Raw genomic sequence first — 4,966 nt, forward strand, 5'->3', positions numbered from 1 at the left:
TTACCACAGCCTTATCAAGACTTACTAGAGAGGCTACCACCACATAAACTCAATAATTATCCTAACCTGGATGCTGAGTTGTCTCAGAATCATTTGTCAATATCTGGGTTAAAATCCAGTATAGCACAAGCAATAATGTTTTCATCCTGAGTCCCCTACAATTAAAAAAGACTAGAGGCCTTCAAGTATTTCAATGTATTTGCTCATTTGAGGGGGTTGATTTAATTTTGGGCTACATTGGCAATGCTCCAATGCACAGTTTGGCAATGCACAGGTTATTCCTGTGCATGAATATAAAACCACTCATATCAGTTATTATATGTTTGTTCCATTTTATTCATAATTCCCTATACTCTGATCAATTCTAGGTCTTTGGAAGTCGACTTCTAAGGACATTAGTCAACTTGCCTTCTGAATTCTGAATTGGATTCCATTAATAAGCACAAGTAGCAGTCTAGAGTGCCAGAGAGGTAAGTATCCCAGCCTACTACTGCTGCAACTCATCCATGCCCCACATTAACAGCCTTCCTTTGCCTCTATAGGATATTGCATTCTTCCAGCCTGCTCATGGCTTAAGCTGTAACAGGACTCTAGTTAACATTTCTCTGCTTCTTGCCTTGAAGTCTGCTGTCACTAGTCTAAGGGATCTTGCTATCCTATACCTTGATTACTCATGTTTCTGGACTATATTGCTTTGGCGAGTTATTTTTAGTTAAATACTTCCTAAAAGTACTAAAACACTCTGCCTAAAAGTGGGGAGTAATTTCTTATAAGCTGGTGGGGTTTTTTAACTGTAATTGAGAGAACCTAAATACAATGTTGCTTATGTTTATGCAGGGTATAAATAGCAAATACCTCTACAACACAAATTATTGGATAGTAGTAACTCAACTCCACTATAGTTCTGGTATAATTCCTAATCTGCCTCTATCTGTTCCACCTTCCCTATTTGGTAACCTCAGTTTCATATTCAAAGTCCAACTGTGGCATTGTTGTTATCAGACTCTGTGTCCATTATCATTTGTGTTTGTGTGTGTGTCCATTATCTTGCTTTGTATATTTATCTATTTATCAACTGGATTTTTCCTCTGTTATTTTTCTGAACAAACATCACGTCTAATTTTTATGTAGATTGCACTGAATGTATATAATATTTTGGTTGGGAAGGTATTGTGCAGTTTAATTGTTACAACTCATGGGTATGGACTATGTTTTAATTTCCTTGTTATATATTTAAGTTCTTTCATAAATCACTTAAGGCTATAGAACTTTCACATATTCTAAGTTGATTCCTGGGTAGTTGATGCTTTAGACATTATTTTAAATAGATTATTTTTATCTTTCTATAATTTTATAAACAAAAATGCAATGGATTTTTCTGCATTTATTTTAGCCTACACTTTTTCTGTACTGATTTATTGTTTTTCAGCGCTTTTTTGTGGAATACTTACAATATTTTATATATTTTATCATGTCATTTGACAATGGTGTCAATTTGGCCTCTTCTCCAATTTAGATACATTTTATTTTTATTGCCTTATTACTCTGTCAAAGATCTACAAAATTATACTGAATAATAGTGTAAAGAATGAACATTCTTGTCTTGCTCTTATATCAGAGGTAAAGCTTTCATTTTTTAATCACTGAGTATGACATAGGCTGTAGATTTGCTCTAAATATCTCTTAATCAAGGTATCTTCTATCTCTAAATTGTTGAAAGTTTCTGTCATATGGCTTTCTTCATATAGCATATTAATGATTTGCATATAGTGAACATCCTTGCATCACTGCAACAAAACTTATTTAATTGTGCTATGTGATTTTTGGCTGTTACTGGATTCATGACCCTGTTGAGAATTTTTGACCAATATTTATAATGGTTATTAGTCTATGTTTCTCTTTTTTGGAAGCATCTTTATTAACTTTTGGCATTAGGCTAATACTGTCTTTATAGATTCTATTAGGGAGTATTATCATTTCTTCAATTGTTTGGAAAAGTTTGAGTTATATAGGCAGTACAGTTTCTTTGAAAGTTTGAAAAAATTCATTTGTGAATCCATATGAATATGGGCTTTTCTTCTTGAGAAAATTTTAATTACTATTTTAATTACCTTATGTATTCTTATTTTAGTGTCTTCTGTTCCTCTTCATTGAACCTTGGGAGGTTATATGATTCTAATAATTCATAAATTTTGTATTGGTTTTCATGTAGTGGTACAGCATTGTCTGTAGCAATCTTTTGTATTTAATATTTTTATTTATACAATTTGATTACAAACATGAATGAAGTTGGGTTTCAAGCATATAAAGAACACACCCCTTCATCAGAGCAACATTCCCATCACCAGTGCCCCAAATCTTTCACCTCCCTACCACCCCTTTGCCTGTATTTGAGACAGGCTTTCTACTTCCCTCATTCACAAACATTGTCATGTTAGTTGTCAGTGTAGTTCTTTCTCTAACTGTACTCACCCCTTTTTGTGGTGAGATTCATATTGTGAGATGGACCTTCCAGCCCTGATCTCTAATGTCTCTGAGAATTATTACAAAAATATCTTTTATTTTTCTTAAAACTCATAGATGAGCAATATTATTCTGTCTATCTCTCTCCCTCTGACTTATTGCACTCAGCTTAATAGATTCCATGTATAGAAAAATTTAATGACTTCCTCTCTCCTGATGGCTGCATAATACTCTATTGTCTATATGTACTACAGTTTCTTTAGCCATTCATCTGCTGAAGGGCAACTTGGCTGTTTTCAGAGTCTGGCTATTATAAATAGCACTGCAACGAATCTAGGTGTGAAGAAGGGATTTTTGTACTGTATTTTTATGTTCCTAGGGTATACCCCTAGGAGTTGTATAGCTGGATTGTATGGGAGATCAATTTCCAGTTTTTGGAGGAAATTGCTTTCCATAAAGGTTGGACTAGACAGCATTCCCACCAGCAGTGAATAAGAGTTCCTTTCTCTCCACATCCCCACCAGTACTGCTTCTTGCCATTCTTTGTGATGTGCGCCAATCTCTGTGGCATGAGATGGTACCTCATATCTGTGGAATATTTTTTCAAGTGCCTTTTTGCCATTTGTATTTCCCCTTTGATAAAGTATCTGTTCATTACTTGCCCCATTTTTGGATGGGGTGTGATGTTTTTTCTTGTAAACTTCTGTCAGTGCCTTATATATTTTGGATATTAGCACTTTATCTGATGGGTATTGGGTGAATAGTTTCTCCCACTCAGTGGGTGGCTCCTGAATTCTGGGCACTATTTTCTTTGAAGTGCAGAAGCTTCTATGCTTAGTATAGAACCATCTGTTTATCTCTGCTTCCACTTGTTTGTAGAGTGCTTTTTCCTCCTTAAAGATGAATTTAGACTCAATGTCATGGAGTGTTTTATCTATGTGTTGTTCTATCTACATTATGGTTTCAGGTCTGATATCAAGGTCTTTAATCCATTTAGATTTTACCTTCGTACATGGTGTTAGCTGGGATCTGAGTTCACTTTTTTGCAAGTGTCTAACCAGATGTGCCAACACAAATTGTTGAAGAGGCTTTCCTGGCTCCATTTAGGATTTTTGCTCCTTTATCAAAAATTAAGTGATTGTATGTCTGGGGAGCATTTTCTGAAAACTCAAGCCTATTCCACTGATCTGAGGGTCTGTTTTTATTCCAATACCATGCTGTTTTGATAATTATTGCTTTGTGATATAGTTAAAATTGGGTAAAGTAATGCCTCCCCTATTCCTTTTCCTTAGGAGTGCTTTAGCTATTCCAGGGTGTTTATTGTTCCAAATGAATTTCAAAAGTGCCTGATCCACTTCTTTGAGGAATGTTATGGGTAACTTTAGAGGGATCACATTAAATCTGTATAATGCTTAGGGGAGTATTGCCATTTTAATTATGTTAATCCTGCCAATTCATGGGCAGGGTATATGTTTCCATTTTCGTGTGTTCTCTCTTATTTCTTGCAGCAGTGTTTAATAGTTTTCTTTGTATAGCTCCTTAATGTCTTTAGTCAAGTTGACTCCAAGTTATTTGAGTTTGTGTGGCACACACTTAATGTCCATTTCTTCCCTGTAGTTATTGGTATATAAAAAGGCCATTGGTTTTTGTGTGTTAATTTTGTAGCCTGACACATTACTATATGCATCTATTGTTTCTAGAAGCTTTTTGGTAGAGTCTTTAGGGTTTTTTAGGTATAGTTTTCTAGGTATAGTATCATGTCACCTGCAAACAGAGCTTGACTTCTTCCTTTCCTATCTGAATTCCCTTGATATCTTTTTCTTACCTAATCGCTATAGCAAGTACTTTCAGTACTATGATAAATAGGAGTGGTGAGAGACGACAGCCTTGTCTTGTACTAGATTTTAGAGGAACGGCTTTATTTTTTTCTCCATTGAGAATAATATTTGCCACTGGCTTGTCGTAGATGGCCTTAGCTATATTGAGAAAGGTTATTTTCATTCCCATCTTGCTGAGAGTTTTGATCAAGAATGGTTGTTTGAGCTTATCAAATGCTTTCTCTACATCTATTGATATGATTATGTGATTTTTATTTTTCTTGTTATTGATGTTGTATACTATATTGATAGATTTCTGAATGTTAAACCACCCTTGTATTCCTGGGATGAAACCTACTTGATCGTAATGAATGATCTTCTTGATGAAGCATTGGATCCTATTTGTCAGGATTTTGTTGAGGATCTTTGCATCTGTGTTTATCAGGAATAATGGTCTATAATTTTCCTTGTTGGCAGTATCTCTGTCTGGTTTTGGTATCAAGATGATGTTGACTTCATAAAAGCTATTTGTATGTGTTCCCGTTTTTTCAATTTCATAAAAGAGACTGGAAAGGATTGGTAGTAGATCCTCTTGAAAGTTTTTAAAGAATTCATCAGTGAAACCACCTGGGCCTGGGCTTTTGTATTTTGGAAGACCTTTAATTACCATTTTAATTTCCTCAGTA

The sequence above is a fragment of the Suncus etruscus genome, chromosome X, assembly GCF_024139225.1.
Source record: "Suncus etruscus isolate mSunEtr1 chromosome X, mSunEtr1.pri.cur, whole genome shotgun sequence".
NCBI lineage: Eukaryota > Metazoa > Chordata > Mammalia > Eulipotyphla > Soricidae > Suncus > Suncus etruscus.